Genomic DNA, 17,258 nt, shown 5'->3' on the forward strand with positions numbered 1-17,258 from the left:
CCAGTTCTGGGCTCCGTAAAAGACATCTTGCAGGGGCTGGGAGAAAAACACTTTGCATTTTTGCTGGGAGAAAAAAATGCCCCTGTGACTACAGCATCCCTGGAGCCGTGGGTGTGCGGGGCCGGACCCACGCTGCACCCCCTGGGCAGGTGGAAGCGGCCGCGCTGGGGCACAAGGGGCGAGCGTACTGCCGGTGCTGGGGAAGCTCCGTCGCTCGGGGCAGAGGTGACCTGGGCACGGGCTCTCACTGGGAAAGGGACCACCGGGATACGCGGAGAAGAGGACATGCAGAAGAACCCAGACTTGCTAACGCAGTCCTGGCAGCTGGGGAGAAGTCTCTTTTTCCTTCCCCTCCTCACGTCTCTTTTGTTTTCCGCAGCCCGACAGAAGAGGCTTCCAGTAAGCAGCAGGGGTGGGGGCAGAGCCCACCCACACAAAGGCAGCTCCCCACGGGCTCTGTGACCGCTGTCACGCTTTTTCGCTCAAATCAACGCCAGCAGTGGATGACGTGGGGCTGGTGCTCCCCAGCCCCGGGGCTGATTGGTCCCAGCTCAGGTTTGAACGCCAAGGTGTCCTGGCAACGAGAAGCAGAGGAGCCAGACTTTCCCGTCCGCGCTCGGCTCCGGGAGCACGGCGGGTGCTGGGCAGCGACAGGCACCGCGGCGAGGAGCAGCGCCCCTGGCCCTCCCCAGGTACCCTCCGAGCCCCAGCCCCAGCCGGGATGAGTTCCACCCGCTGCGGGTCAGTGGCCGCCGGCAGCGACTCCGCGCGGTGGCTCAGGCGGCACCTGCGCTCCCGCACAGACTCGGCAGCGGAGCTGGGTTCAGCGGGCAGTAGGGATGGGGAAATCACTGGTGTCTGGGGGCCTTGCAAGTGACCATTCGGTGGCTTTGGGGGAGGGATGCCTGGGGAGAAGATGTGCAGGCACCAGGGAGTCAAGGGGCCTTCCAACAGTTGTGTGGTCAGCTCTTCTGCCCCAAGAGAACAGAACGAGTGATTCTGGCTAGTTTTGGGTTCTCCTGATTAATCAAACTCACAAAAGCCCTGCAGGGCACCTGGGACTCTGAGAGGTGCTAGAAGATGGCTTTACATTGAAATGAATCAGCTTTTCGTGTTGATAGAAAGCTGCTCTGCTTTTGCCTCAGTGTAACCCTCCTGCATGTCCGTCCCTCTGGAGCTTGGGGGTGAGGAGGGAAGGGCGCCTCAGGGCTCAGCTGTGTGCGGGAAAGCAAAGGGCATCGCCGGGGCATGCTGTAAAGAAAAGGCTTTTTCCTTCACCTAGAGCAGAGATGTGAGGAGCTGGCTGGGGAAAGATGTTTGCCGGCACAGGGAGGCAGCACTCAGCACAGCCCATTTTGCGCCTTTCAAAACTAGCAGAGACATACCTGTGAGAAATGTGCCATTAATGACAGGGCACATCCAAGCTGTCCAAGTTGAGAAACCACCTCCACAGGGTAACAGCCATCCCAGAGGAGCTTCCTAGCTCAGTGGCAGGTGGTGAGCTTGTGGAAGGGCTGGTGTCCTGAATGGATTCAGTGGCACACGTTGAAAAGCAGTGCCACGACTCAGGTCTTGCTGCTGCAAGTGAGAGATGAAGAGGGATAACAACGCCAAGACCTTTTGGAGCACAGCTTGTTTTATTTATTAGAGCACAGGGCTGAGACCTGCCTGAACTATTCTTTCTCATAGACCTAAAGGCATGATGAGACTTGGAGATCCCTCCTAGTATCATGCTCATAGTAGAAGGGCAGTTCTTCAGCATCCCTGTGGCAGGGAAAGGCAGAGGGACATCACAAAATGAGCAGGGAGTGTTCTGTTGGCAGCATGTTATTGCTGACCTGGATTCACACTGATGACCTGGAGGTGTAAGATTAGCACAGTCAGCTTGTCCCAGGGCTGTGGGGGGATTAGAGAGGGAAAGGGTCATGCCTGTTACATACATAATTTTTCTCTGTTTAAATGGGCATATGTAGCACAAGTTGTCAGTTTAAAAAAAAATTATCCTGCACACTGAAGTGTTGTCAAAGTTTACAATCTCGGAGTGGTGGGCTTACAGCAGTAGAGACTCTGCCTAGAAAACCTAGTTACTAGATCTGTGAGAATCAGTGATGATTTTTGTATCAAAATGAAAGTTAAGAAAAAATATCTGCCCCATGTTGTAAGAGGAGGTTTGACCTAGATGAACCTGAAAACAAATAAACATGAAAATTCACTAAAGGTGAATTAAACAAACTGGATAATTTAATTATTTTTTCAACAATCATGTTTGAAAATTGAGCAGCTTGGGACTGGATGATGTTCCTACTTCAACCAACAGCTCTCCCTGCTCCAATTAGTTCAAATAAGACTTGTTTCTCTGAAGGGTTAAGGCCAGTACATTCTTCAGACTTTATTAAACCCATGAACATTAATGTCAGTCTGAAACCCAAGAGAGAGGAAAACATACCCACACCTTGCAGGCCATAAACAGGAACAAATTCAGCTCACTTTGTATCTCCCCAACAATTCAGCCAAGGCAGTTTATGTACTGGGAACATTAGCTCCAGTGAGGCAGGACTTTCCCAGATTAAATAACATGTCAGTCATTAAATAACTCATCTTTCCTGGTATTTTATGGAATAAACAGTGCCTGTTGCTTGCTAATAGCGTCTGCTTTTATTTGAGTGGGATTGTATTTTATAACAATCCTTCTGTTCAGTTTGCATGTTTGCAGTGACCCCAGCAAGCAATCACTCCATGGCTGATAGTAAATTCACTCCCAGAGGTTTAATGATGGTATTTACTGTAGGAGCTACCAGTTTTAGGGCTGTAGTGATTAGGGTGGGTTGATGGGACACAGGGCAGTTGGATAATTGCTAGTGATGAGCCAGTGAACTCCCAGGTAATTGCACCTTACCTGGAGAGGTGTGCTGGCATGAGCGGTGTTTTAAAGACAAAGCTGTGAGGAGGATAAAGGACACTCATCGTCTCCACATGACAGCGCTGAATCATGATCAGGAAATTATCCCTTCTCCTCACCAAGAAAAAAAGAAGCTTAGAGTGTTTTCTTTCCTGTTGCTTTTTTAAAGAAAAGACAGGACTCGTGTGCCTGTCAAGTCTGTGCCCCTTCCATCTCTTCATACCATTTAAACACTGTTGAGAACAGAGATGCTCTGCTTGAGGACATCTTCAAGTGTTGTGCAAATGGGTTTTGAGGGAAGGAAAGACAGACATAGTCACTGACTGACCCTGGGAAGGCCTGGCATAGACCAAACCTCAGTTAGATACCAGAGAGGCCTGGTAACAGAGAGACCCTGGCAAAGCTCACTCACCAGAAGGCTTCAGCATAAGCTCAGATTTCCTCTACAGATGTGAGGTCCAAGCAATCCTGGTTCCTAGGACAGCAGACATCTTAATAAGGCTATTAAAGGGAGACAGTAATTTTACTTTTAATGAATGTGGGATCTACACAAGTTGGTGTGGTCACTCACTAGAGCCCCATTGGCCCTTGGGCAAGATTTCTCAAGTCCCAGCCATTTCCATGTATGTTTGGGCTCCTCAGGACATTACTCAGCCTGCACGTATGTGGATCTGGTAGTCCTCACCTGGCCCCAGTGTTTGAGCTGTCTACAGTGCTGCTTCAGGCTCCCCAGCGCCTGCGGTCTCCAGCCTTGGCACTTTGTGTTTGTTTGCCCTGCATACTCAGCAGTGGAGAAGCCAAAATTGCTTTGCCCTCCCTGCTCATGAAGCAGAAGGCTGGAGACTTGATCCCTGTAATTGCCAGCCTCTCCTACCCCAGATAGGAGTAATCCCCAAAGCAATGGTGACATTAGAATCCTCTAATGCTTCTTGAGTCTTCAGCAGCAGGTCCTGGAGGGCTTTGGGAAAGATGCCATAGGCCTCACGTCTATTTTAGACCTGGGAAGGTTGAAGCAAAGCAAGGGGTAGAGCCTTGACACACAATGATAGGAGTAGAGCAAATGGCAGGTTTAGGCAGGGGCAAAGGGACTGATAGAGCAAAGGGTCTGACAGTGATGCTCTCACCTCACCCCAGAGAGGTGCTTTTTCGTGGGTCTGGGACCAAGAAAGCTCTGGTTAGGTGGCTCTTTATCTGCTAAAACCTTTTCATTTTGCCTCATGTTTAAAAGACAAAGATGGGGAGTGCATCTCATCTCTCTGTGTTAATGAGCTTTCCTCTCCCTCTGTAGCAAGAGAGGAAGGTTGCAGTAAAACCAGCACAACAAACTCCATTGCAAGACTCTTCCACTGACTGGGAGAAAATAAGTTGTTTGTGTGCCCAGAACCTCCCAGGAGAGAAGCTGTTCTTGGTCCAGCAATGATTTAAGGGGCTTATCAAGTCAGAAGTGCTGACAATAAAGCTGTGGCAAGGTTATCAATATATTAAGAATTTTGGGCAATTGGACCAGATATTTCCAGGTACAGACTGATAGAAATGACAGTGCTGGTCCAGACTGCTGAAACTCCATTGACATGCCTGGAGCTGCTCTACTGTCATGGCTAGCAATGGGAAAAGGAGTTTAAGCTGTTCTCATTCTGCAGCCTGATCCAAGCATTCACTGCTCCGCCTTCTTGTTGGCATGCACATTTCTCCGACTGCTTGATGCAGAGGCATTGGTCTGGCAGGAAAAAAAAAAAAGGCAAACATTTTCTGCCCTGGGGATTTTCCAGAGCTGAACAGTCCTTGATCGAGTCCTGCTCTCTGCACCAAGAGTAGTGCAGGCACAATGAAGAGGGGAGTGCAGGCTGTCAGCCCACCACTGCCTGCCTTAACCAGTCCAATATACAGCTTGGGTGAATGGAGGAATCCTTTCCTTCTCTTACATGTGGTGCTCTTAAGGGAAAGATGTGCTGATCATGGCTTTACAAACCACTGCCAAGTGTTTGAAATTACATAATTTAATTGTTGGTGCAGGACCACTCAGTCCAGTGGGTGTGACCTAAAGGAAATCCCTTGAAACCTCCTGTCTGGTACCAAGATGAGCACCAGGCTTCACAATACCAGTTTTGAACCTGAAGGTAGTGAGGTACCAGCAAAAATCAGAGCATGAGATTCAGAGGCAGGTACTGCTGAGTGTTGATCCTGGATTTACTGCCAGCTCTTTTTGCTCTGGGGCAAATTATTTAGCTTTCCTTTTCCCTGATCCCCTTCCATCCCCTGTCCAAAGCCTTTGTCACATGAAAGTTGGGAAGAAGCTTGCAAAACACCTGTTGAAGTGCTTTGAAGACAGAAATCAGAGTGGTAAGTTGTATGGGCAATATAAACAAACCTGGCTATATGTTTCCCAGGCTAAATGAGGAAGGAGGAGGGGTTAACTGGTAGGTGGCACCCATGTCCTAATTACAAGGCTTGTCTCTGGATCCCTTCAGCGTGAAGCATCCTCTTGGCTGAAAAACAGCTGATAAAGTCACACCTGAGCAGAGGTAGGGGAGGAAAAACTTGTCACACAAGTGAACCAGGGTGGGTGGAAATTTCCTTTGGCAGGAAGAGGGTAAGTGGTGATACCAGCAGTGGGTTTGGAGATGGCCTTCTGGACCACCTCCAGACCTACTGGTCCTGCTGTACCTCCTCTTTCTTGTCTGGTGCATTTTTCCAGGTGATTGCTATATGGTCTTGAGGGTCCTATGAGATCCAGGAAAGTCCTTCCTGTAGCTGCCATTTTCCTCTCTGATACCTGATTCAGGGGAATAACTTCTGGCATTTTAATAGTCTCTTTGTCCCACAACAGTTTGCCAACTCAAAAAGCAGCACAGCCCCAAGGCTTAAGATTTAATAAGTAAATTGCAAGTGCGCTTTGCTTTCTGAACCTTTCCAGCATTTCAGGGTCACATCTCTAACATGTCTTTGCAACAGTGGGAGTTCAAACCTGATGGTGCATGTGTATGTGCTAAGAAAAGTGAGATATCCACACAAACAGCTACTGCTGAGGAGACAACAAACACAGCACATGCTGTGAGGGCTGATAGACCTTCCAGGCTTAGCCCAGACAGGTGTCTTGGGCCCCTTCCACAACACCTGTGGTTCTCTCCTCACTGCTGCTTTTTGCATTTCGCTTGTGCTCATGACCTTGCCCTAATTCTAGGTTATTATTGCAGGTGTAGCACACTCTGAAGAGCACCTGGAATAGGTTTGCATGTCTGGCCCCTTGTTTTGGCGAAGTGGTTTCTTCACGATCAGGGAAGTGCAGGTTTAGCAGCCTGGGACCAGGAAAAGCAATTGCAATTCACGCTTTTGATGCTTTGTAGCTTGGGCAAAAATCAGTCCAGTCAGGATCAGTTGCATGAGGACATAAAAGTGCCTGAGATGCAGGTTGATATCTGCATGCTGTTTATTTCACATTTAAGCTGCATCTGGAAGTTTTGTTTCCTGCTTGGGAAATAGGAAGAAGTATTTTTTGTCTCTCCCTTTATTACTGTTCTCCAGCCTGAAGGCTGCTGGTGTTGAGATGTCCCCATATGTGTGCAAGTGTGTGCTGCAGGCCCTGATCTCAGCAGGAGGCTTGTGTTGAACCACACTAAGCCAGTCCTGGAGCTGAGATGCTCTCTAAGCTCTGCAGAGCTGCATGTAGGGGAGGGTATTTTTTTCCCCAATGAGCATTTGATTCCCCACAGTACTATGGGAAAAGGGATGTATCTGTGCCACCTGGGTGTTCCTCCATCCTTGCTGGGGCCGAGCAGCACCTGCTTACAACCAGTGTTTTGCCTTGGAAGCCCCTGAGGGCTGCTGAATGTATCTGCTGCCTGGTTTCTCCCTTAGTCTGCATGTAACAGCCTGGGAGATTATTGCTCCCACCATGCAGCTTGCCAGACAGATGTTAGAGATGGTGATGGATATATCTGCTTTCAGATTAAAAAGCAGTTTAAAATGCATCCCCTGCCAGCTGTGGCTCCCTGCCCTGTTAGCTTTCAAGTGCTCTCTGGAAGAAATCCTTCCCTTTTTTTTTTTAAACTCAGCCCTACCCTTTCCTGCAGTCTTCTTGTGCTGTTCTCTGCCTGGCAAAGCCCCAGCAGCAGCCCCCGGGCAGCGTGGCACGTGTAGTGGAAACGACTTTGGCTGACTGGGATGGTTTTGCAGGGAGTCCAGGTGCTGTACACAGTACAGTGGGGAGGAGAAGACGCCTCCGGATGGAAGTTAGAGATCTCTTCCTCCTTTTTTCTCCGGAACCCAGCAATTCCATGGTTGTGTCAGCATAACTCGATAGCACGGGGATAGAGAGAAGCTGGAGCCTCCACAGCACAAAGCAGAAGCTTCAATTTGCTCTCAGTTGCCTGTTTCAGGAAACTCTGTCTCCTGGTGATAAAGGGAGAAAAAGAGCTGCATGGGGAGGATACCACAGGACATTTGTATACCAACTTGTGTGCGTTGGACATTTGTATACCAACTTGTCCTGCCCTGATGTCTCTGCATGGGCAGTCTTGCCCTTAGCATGGGCATTCCCGACTTTTCCCAGGGACCTTGAGGGCTAGGCAGACTCATGCTGCCTTTCCAGGGCTTCTCATCCTACCAGAGCCCGTCACAGCATGGCTGTGCTGCAGGTCTCATTCCTTTCCTCAGTTTGCCCTGCAACAGTGGCAGGATGTGCTAGTCACTGCAGTCAGATTAAAGGCTGGTAAACTGCCCTTTCGCCAAAGTAGATGTAAAGGTCTAAGGGCAGCAATGCTCAAAAAAAATCAACCAAACAAAAAAAACCAAACAAACAAACAAAAAAAAACAAACTAACAAACTCCTCTCTTGGTAGGAAATGTGGATGAGAAATTCTGTCTTGATGCTGTTGGGAGAGGGATGCTGGGATGGCAGCCTTAGTGGGAGATGGCTCTGCCTGAATTAGTCATAGTGGTGGAGGGGAAACCCATAACATAAAAATATAAATTATATGTGTTCAATAAATAGATAAACATTACTTCTACCAGCACTGTAAATCAAGCCTATCTCCCCCTCCTCCTCACAGATTTTACCAGCCTAATCTGGAATTTTCTATGCAGTATTTATTTTTTCATTACTAAGTCTTGAAGGAATTGCATTTTCAAGCAGCCATTGACTTTTTTTTTTGTCTAAAAACTTTGTTTTCCCCTGAAGTCAGCTCAGAGCACCTGTTTCTTGGAAAACCAGGCCCCTTTAAGATGTCTCAGGCTGCTTTGAATCACTAATTGCTTCTGAATAGACAGGCCAAATGTTTTATCACTTCAACCTCCCATAGCAATGCAAATCTATACAGCTGAGAAGCCTCTTTCCACGAATGGGGGTGATGGGTACAGATAAGGATTAAAAATAGAAACAAATTCAGCCCGGGGGTCCTCTTTGTTCCTCCCTGCCCTCGGTGGGGTTGCCAGGGCTACATTTGTTCCCCTGCATCGTTTTTGGATGAGATCCAGTGCCCCTTGAATGCAAAGCTGAGAGGTACAGTGGCGGGAGAGGGCTGGATGAGGTCCTAGGTACATACATATTTCATTGCCCATGCCAGGCTCTGTGTTGTTTTCTCTCTCTGGTTTCACAAAGGTGGTGTTTTCTAAAACTCCCACTTGTTGAGGGCGACACAGTCCGGGCTTCATCCCATCTCAAGTTTCTGGCTTTTCAGTTGTTTCCCACTCTGAATGGCAGCCAGGCATTTTTCCCATGCCTGGGGGGAAAAGGGGGATGCTTGGTAGGAAAACAGGACTCGCCAGAGTGCTGTTTGGGTGGAACCACATGTGCTGTGACATGTCCCCCTCGGGGTTGCTGCGTGTGTTTTGGGCTGTGCTGGCTCACACACGCTGCAGGAGATGAGCAGCCCTTTGCAAAGCCTCAGTGGTATAGGGCTGGTCTGACTTCTTTAAGTAACCCACTGCCTAAAAGCAAATATTGACTATTAAGAGGTGGAAGATCTCAGTGAGCAAGGGCAGTCTAAATCCCCCTTTTTGCTTAGGTCTCCTGTTATTAGAGCTGCCTGCTGTGTGCTGAGTACAGCTATGCTCAAAAATTGCCAAGAGCTCAGCATTATGGAAGCAAAAGCCAATTTACTGACTTTCCAATAGAAAGGAAGATACATGCTGAATGTGCATCTGTTGGATGATATTTCTGTTTCAGGCATGCCACTAACATACAAATGGAAAAATGACTTTGCATGATTTATGTAGTTACTAGGAAAATCTGAGTTAAGTGATACTTTGTAGAGTCTTGGGCACTATTTATTCTTAGCAGAGTAGGTTTTAAAATCTATTTTCTATTTAACTCCCCTAACGAATTCCAGTTGACATTGCCTACCGTACTCGAGTACTCTGGACATGGAGAGCAGATAAATACCCTGACAAATAACATCTATAACATCTTCATGTAAAATCAATAGCTAATAAGAAATCAGCCTCTTGAAGATGATAGCAATTTATCTTTAAAATTAAAATAAAGACTGCAAAATTTTGTCAAAGAGGAAAACAACAACAAAAAAATCTCTGCTCTTCTTTTTTAGGTATTATTTGTGTGTTTCAGGTGCATATAGGACCCAGTTAGGACTTGATCAACTAAGAATAACTCTTGTTATCTTCATTGTACTTTTAAAAGACACAGCTGCTTTCCCACCAGACTGGGATTTCCAGGGAGGCACAGAGGAACTGGAATTATTTTAGGCCTTCACTCCTGTTCTCCAAAGACCTTTGACTCAACAGGGCTGAAATTCGGGCTTAAATCCTGCAGGGGTTTAAGTCCTCAGTGTTGGGTTCTGGCTCAGGGGTAATTATCTGACTGAACTGGGGTGTTCATACATAACCCTGGTCTTCCTGGCAGGGAAAAAAAAAATTAAAATAAAGATTTTGAGTATAAAAGGGCAATTAAAAACTAGAAAGCTTGCTTGTAGTTTACGAACTTATGTGTAGAGGTGGCCTTGGATGTCCAAGTCAGTACCAAAAGCAATCCAGGCTTGGGACTCTATTTCTGCCCAAGGTCCCCACTTGGATACCAGCAAGGCACAGAGCTGGTGCAACACTGTGCTCTGCTCTGACACCTGGCACCAGCAAAGCAAAGCGTGGGAGAGAACCTCCAGTGCTGTGAAAGGGCTGCGAGGCTGAAGATGTGGGGCTGGCTGTGTAATGGTGGGGATTCTGGGAGCACAGCCTGGCAGGTGGCTTCTGAGGCATGGTGTTGGAAAAGCAATTAGGGGCCAAATGGGAATGCACAGGTAGAGAGCAGGAAAAGGTGTCCTAAAGGGTGGAAGTTGTGCCAGGCTCAGGTGCCCTCCCAGCTCGAAACTGGAAGCCCAGGCAGGGAAGGAGGGGAAATAGCTGGAGCAAGAACCAGAAAAACCTGCTCACAGCAGCCCAGGATTCACATTACTCACACGGCTTTAAAACAGGTCAGGTTTGCTTTGGTTTCCAGGCAAAGATGGACAAACTGCCTAAGGACTGTTTTCATCTCAGCTTAGAGCAGCTCCAAGCTCCTGTGTGCCTGCTCACCGTGTCACTGCCCCCATGCCTGCCTACCCATCACCACTGCAAGGCCTTTCCTGGGATTTAAGCCTTTCCAAGGAAAGGCTGGGCTAGAGGCATGCACAAGGACATTTCCCAGCTCACCTGAGGGGTAACTGTAAGTGCTGGGATCACATCTAGGCACTCTCACCTCCTGACCTGCCACAAGCTTTGGAGCTCACACAGCAAGTTTGCTGCTTGAAGCTGGATGGGAGACTGCATCTGGAGATGCTCCCCATTGCAAAGGAAGAGTGGTCTGCCTCCCCCAGATGCTATCAGGTGAGAAGCTCTTGGCAGTGGTGTGAACTGTCCTGCTGCAGGTCTCATCCACAGCACCAGGGTCAGCCTCACATGATTTATCAGGTTATTATAGTCAACTTCAACTAGGTGTGAGTAGCAAAGATAAAACCACCTTTTTTGGGGAAGAAGGAGGGGAAAAGGAGCTAACAGAATTAGAAATCAGATTGTCAGAGGCTAATGGCTGTGTCTGTTTATTAGGCAGCAATAACAGTAATTTACCTCTGAATCGCAATAATTCATCATAACACTTCCCACCTACCTCATGAACCCTTGCTGCATATCTCACCCCTCTTGTTCAGGGATCTGAAAGTATTTAATAAACATTAATTAATTATTCCTCCACACCCCTGGAAGCAAAGTAAACATTATGCCAATTTTGCAGCTTGAGAAGCTGAGCTCACCTAAAGAGATAATAACTGAGCAGGGGTGCAGGAGCCCAGACTGCAAGCCCCTATCCCAGCTTCAACCAGAAGCACCTTTCTGCAGAGTGCTCTTCAACATGGGCACTGGGGCATGATCCAGGGGAGTTCAGTCCTTCATCCATGCACATTCCTGTGCTTGCCACCATTTTCAGATGGCAGGAGAGCTGTAAAAAGGATGAGTGCTGCTGCTGCCTTGGAGATATCTCGCAGGCATCACTATCTCATCACCGTCAAGCCTCCACCACAGGGGCCAGGCACCTGCCAGTGTGTGAAGCACCTGCCATTATTCGCAGTAGGACTCTCCCTTTTTTTAATGACTACGTTAATGACCCTAATCTGCCGGTATGAATGTGGTTAATCCCACAGCTCTAGGGACGAGTAGTTCAGAGACATTTCCTCTGCTGCCTTCTCTCACCTCACTTTGCATCCTAACCTAATGCTTCAGAACTGAGATGAGCTAGTGAGACCTGTGCTAAAGCAGAAGCCATCGCCCCTGTCCTGGCTTGAAAATCAGGCTGCTGTGAGTAAATATCCAGGATACAACAGTTACAAGTCAGGCCATCTCTCTCCAATGTCTCAGCTAAGGGATGTGACATGTGAAAGACATCCTGAAACAAGATGCTTGACGTTAAACCTGTACTCACGTGCCTTGATAGATCTTGGTCCTTGAGGAGCCTGTCACCTTGGATGTGGTGACAAAGATGTAAATTAAGGAGAGGATGTCTCCTGCAAATAATGAGCCTTGGCAGTGGAGGGAAGGATGAGGCACCAAAGGCCCATGCCAGGCCAGCCTGTTGGGAAGGGAAATTTCTTTCTTCCCCGGAGAGCAGCTGACTTTTGGAAGCTAAATGGGTTCCAGCATCAGAGCAGGAGGAGGGTCGTGTTTCATAGACAAGTCATGGTGGATTAAATGTAAATGAATCTGCAGTGTGATGGACAAATGGGATCAGTGCTGGGAGCCTCAGCTCCTGGCGGGGGATGGATTAGCAATGGGTACTGGTGCGTTTGCACACAGGGAGGGAGTGAATGGCAAGGCAGGGAGGTTTCCAGCACTGCCCTGCCTGTAGTGCTGAAAAAAGAGACATCTCTGGGCTCTAAGAAGAGAGGTCAAGCCTAGATAAACACCAGCTTGGTCCCCCATCAGAGAATCACTGAGGCATGAAGAAAAACTTTAACAGCTGCAATGCTGCTTTTGAACCTCTTAGTAAAAGGGAGGGTCAGGAGGTCAAAACTTTCAATGCCTCTGGGAAGAAGAGGACTTTTCCCCACAAGCCTTTGAAAAACCGAACTAAATTAGCATGACCACACTGCTAAATGCTTGGGAAACCTGAACGGCTCGGGTCACAGGCTACCCGAGCAGCAGAATGGCAAAGAGCTGTTGCATTCCCATACTCAACAGCCATAATTAATGAGGCTATTTCCTAGGTGAAAAGCAGGTCTTCTGCCCAGCACCTGGATGGGAAATAAAACCTTGTGGGATGTGCCCTGAGCATCTTTTCTTCTCCTGATACTGTTGCCTTTTCCCCTTTTGTTTCTCCCATCCATTTTCTCTCTCTCGCTTCCATCCACCATTGTTTCAGTTGTTTTTTCCTCCCCTGCTCCCAGTGTCACACAGTTCAACTCACTGTTTGAAGTGGGGAATGGCAATGAAGTTGTAATGATCTAGCCGTGCACACCCCTAGGGTTGCTGAATGGGAATGCAGGAGCTGCAACCTAACTAGATCACATTTTTTTCCTACTTTTTATTGCAAAAAGGATATGTAAGAGCCCTTCTTCTCATTGTGAGTTATTCACTTCCACTTTGAAGTTAGATTTTGCATTTTTGGACCTTTCGCAGGAGCCATTTTAGCAAAGACCAGGCAATGCAGATTTCTGGAGGATGTAGAGACCTGGAAGTTTTGGCTCTGACTCTATCGTGGGTTTTATATTCATCTTGTAATGTGAGTGTGCTGGGTACCACTTTTCATGAGACACCTTTTGCAGGTGTCCCTTCACAGCTCCCACCACCAGAGATATGGAAAGCAGAGAGGCATGTGCAGACCTTGCAGTGGCTGTCAGTGCTTTTGGGAAAGGGCTGTGTGCCTGCACAGGGCAATCCAGACATCAGAGCAGTGCAGCCAAAAAGTTTACTAATTTAGACTGCAATTCTGCAGACTGCTGGTGACCATCCCCATTCCTTGCAGCCACAGGAGACAAGTGCCCAGCAGCTTTTCCAGGCTTGCTGCAGAAGCAGAAGGGACACTCCCTTGAATAAAGCAGAACAAGAAATACATCACATTTCAGAGGCCAGAAGGCCTGCCCTTGAAGGACAACAGCTCATCTACCCACCAGACCAAGGTCTCTCTTTCCTGCAAGCCTGAGCCCAAGCAGGGTTGTGGGTGGAAATGAGGGGGTACAGTCTGTAGTACTCTGGCAGTGAGCTGCAGGGCTCTGCAGTGCCAAGCCCCGATTTGGCTTTCCTGTGATGCTGCAGGATCTTTTCTTCTTATGTCTCTTGTTGTCCTAGAAACAGAGGAAAAAAATTCTTCCAGAGAAGCCCTTTTTGTTACACTTGAAACAGCATCTTCTGTCTCTCACTAAAACAGTGTATGGTCACAAAATAAAACCCTTACCAGAAAAATATATGGTGAATTCAAAATCTTCCAAAGAAACCTGGAAAAACTTAATACCCTCCAAACTTTCCAAAAGCCCTAAAAGTGCAGCAAGGGTCAATGGGCACTTTGTAACATTGCTACAAATGTATGTTGAACAACAGAAGGCAGTACTCATGTGTGTGTGTATATATACATATATATATATATATGTATATATAAATATTTTTATAGGTGTAATTATATGTGTTATTTATACATATTGTTGAGAGAGAGAGAGAGGTCCTCACTTCTATCTTTGGATTACAGCTTTTCAAGTAGAGGGTGTCTGCTGGAAGAGAAAGTCAACATGCCCTCTGGTACTGGCCACTTTTCTCTTCTGGGGCCAGGGCTTTCCTGGAAGTGCTGGGATTTGGGGGGCTGTTGTCTTTATTTGAGAGGGAAGCTCACCTGCTGGGGAAAATGTGCCCTTCTGTGTGCTCAGCCAGGCAAGAGATGCACTGGGTAATTTCTCTGAGGCACATGTAATGTTGTAGCTGTGTCAGGAAAGGATAGTGACTGACAAATTTCCTGAGGCCTCTGCAGATTCGAGTGCCTCAAATATCCATTTTCCCCTCATGCCCCACACTGACCATGGACTGTAGCACCAACTAACACTGCTGGGCTTGGGTGGCTGTTCCAGGGAAGATGTGCCCTGCTAAGAGAGGCTATAGCTGGTGACCTGCTGCTCACCCACAGTATGTTTGTGCTCAGGAGGGGGTTTTTGTGCAAAGATATTCTGCATCTTCAGAAGCCTCAGAACCAGGGCACTACTTGTTGTGCTCCTGAGCACAGCAGCAAGACAGCATCATCTTCTTTGGAGAAACTCAGATAGGATTACTATCTCATCTGCTGCTGGAGAGACCAAAGGACCTGCTTGGTTATGATTCAGCTGCTCAGGATGCTGAGACAGCATTGCTCTCCTCCCTAAAGCAGCCTGACTGCTCCGTGTACAATGAGGACATGACTTTTCAAAACTCTAAGGTACACCTGTAGAAATCCCAACAAGGAACCAGTGGGCACAAACCCAGCTCAGTCGCTATGCCTGAACAGTCCCTGAACATGCCCTCAGCATCACAGGAGCTTTGAGAATAAATCTGAGACAGAGCTATGGCTGGAGAAGGTGGTCCATGAGCCACTCTGGCAAAGTTCACCAGTGTGAAAATAAATGTTGGACATTTTTATCCATCTTAATTGATGGAAGGTGCAGAGAACTCTTCATAGGGTGAGGAATCAAGGGACCATGCAGACGTGAGAGACAGAGTTAGTTTATTTATCTTTCACGGGAATAATTTTACAAGAGATTTCTGAACTTTTTACAACCTACTAAAAGTAGAAAAATTTAAAACTCAAAATCTTTTCTTAAAAGAAAGGCAACCATCCTTGCTAGTGGCAAATGAGCCTCTGCTCAGCTTGTATCCGATTGGGATCTCAGAAGACTGTCCAACCTATTAAATAAGATATGTATCTCCTGAGAACAGCTTTGTTGTTTTCTTTTATAGATCTTTGTTCCTCCTGTGCTGTAAGGTCTCCAGGGCATGGCCTGTGTTACGGAACACCAGATGTACTATCTGATTTTAGGAGATCGTAATTATGAGGAATATGTCAGAACAACAGAAAACTTCATTTAAAAACCCAATTAAAGCTGCCGAGTGACAGCTACAGACTTGTGTGTTGCATCACCTCCTAATCCCAGCAGCTTCCATGTGGAGAAGGGAGTAGTTAAAGATATCATAAATCCTAGATAAGGATATTATAAGACCTGCATGAGATGGGGATTTTTCCAACCATAAATTAAAATTAGCACACATTTTGTGGTGGAGCGACAAACCTAAGATCAGTTTTGGAACAGTTACCTCAGGATCCAAGGTCTGATGGGTGGGTTATCCTTTTTCATGAGTAGTGGGACATTTCACAAGACATTCTGGATGAAGAAATATAAAGGTCACTGTGTGTTTGGTACTGGGGTTGCACCAGCACAGGCCTTGCTGGAGCACTTTGACCAGTGGAGACTTTGAGGACGGGATTCTGATGCCATCACAGCCATCCCCATTGCTTGGAGGACCATGGAGGAAGGACAGTATCATGCAGAGTAGGGGGAGCTTTCAGGTGGGTTTTTTGAGAGTTAGGATGGGAAGAACTGACCGAGAGAGGAGGTGAGAAGTTTCCAAAGCCTGCAGCATGGCAGCAGACACCTGCTTCTTCCAAAACCGGCTGAACCTGTCTCCCTGCTGTCATCTCTCAGCGGGTTTAGGGCGTTCTAAGCCCCCGGCCGGCTGAAGGCCACGGGGCTCGAGGGCTGCACCCTCCTTGTGCACCAGGCCAGGCTCTTCTCTCTGAAAAGGGGCTGTTTCCTCTGTTCTACTCGGGGATCTGCTGGGACAGGCGGAGGTCTGGGCCCTGCTGTCAGACAGGCTGAGCACTTCCAGGCAGGAATGAGCCCACACTTGTGGCCCCACAGAGCCAAGAGTCAGGGATAGGGAAGTACAGGGTGGTTTTGCTTGGTTTCTTTTTAGGAAATGATATTTTAAGTCTTCTTTAAAAAAGATTATTTCAGGTTTTTTAAAAGATAAATTAATAACCTTTTTAAATAAAAGGACAATCAATACTTTTAAAAAGTTTTTTAAATAGTTTTACTTTTATTGGAGAACTTAAGACTTTAAGGGAAAAATGTAGAATTTATGAGTTCTTAAGAAAACAACCAAAAAGAAGAGTTTAAGTCTTTCTTTTAAAATAAGATTTTTAATCTATTGTTTTTTTAGAGCGGTTTTATGACTTTTTTCAAAGAGACGATTTTAACGCTGTTGGGGGAGATTTTAAAATTATTTAAGATTTTTTTTTTTTTTAAGGAGAATTTCAGACTTTTTTTTTTTTTTTAAACAGCCGAGGTGATGCGGGGGAGTTTGGTGTGTGGGGCGGGGCTCACCTGGCGGGGGCGGTGCTCACCTGGCGGGGCGGGGCCGGCGGGCGGGGCGCGGAGGGCGGGGCTGAGGCCGGCGCGGCTCCGCGCTGCGGAGCGGACGGGAGCGGAGCGGAGCGGCCGCTGCCGCCGCCCGGGAGAGGAGCCGCAGCCGCAGCCGGAGCCGCAGCCGGAGCCGCGCTGCCTGGCCGGGCTGGCGGCAGGTGAGTGCGCACGGGCGCGGTGCGGCCGGGCAGCGGCTGCCGCTGCTTTGCAGCGCCGGGCGCGGCCCTGCCCTGCCGCAGCCGGGCCGGTACCGCCGGGAGCGGCCCCGAGCTCCGGGGCTGCGGCTGAGGCGGGGCCGCTGGCCCCGGGTGTCCGCGGAGAGAGCCGTCCCCGGGGCAGCCGGCGCCTCGTCCGCCTGGCAGGGCCCACCGGGGCGGGGGACAGCCCCACGGGGCTGCAAAGTGGGGCAGGGGCGGCGAGCAGCTGGCTTGGGGCAGGGCGCCGCAGTAACCCCGGATCCCGTCAGGAGAGCCCGGGCTGGGGTGACCGGGAGCGGCGTTGGGCGCCGGC

General features: G+C 48.3%; 1 protein-coding gene across 3 annotated transcripts in view; it reads left to right on the top strand.

The window, feature by feature from the left end:
- The first annotated feature begins 379 nt into the window (after positions 1 to 379).
- The window catches only part of RASSF7 (Ras association domain family member 7), a 33,807-nt gene continuing 16,928 nt past the window's right edge, over positions 380 to 17,258 (top strand). For 2 of the 3 annotated variants that reach the window (XM_021555070.2, XM_021555073.2), the window contains exon 1: positions 16,791 to 16,906. The gene's annotated coding sequence lies outside the window, so the exon portion shown is untranslated. Of the gene's footprint in view, positions 693 to 16,790; positions 16,907 to 17,258 lie in introns of those variants that run through there. The other variant, XM_031505054.2, reaches the window with a different exon arrangement.

Source organism: Lonchura striata, chromosome 6, assembly GCF_046129695.1.
Source record: "Lonchura striata isolate bLonStr1 chromosome 6, bLonStr1.mat, whole genome shotgun sequence".
NCBI classification, from domain to species: Eukaryota; Metazoa; Chordata; class Aves; order Passeriformes; family Estrildidae; genus Lonchura; species Lonchura striata.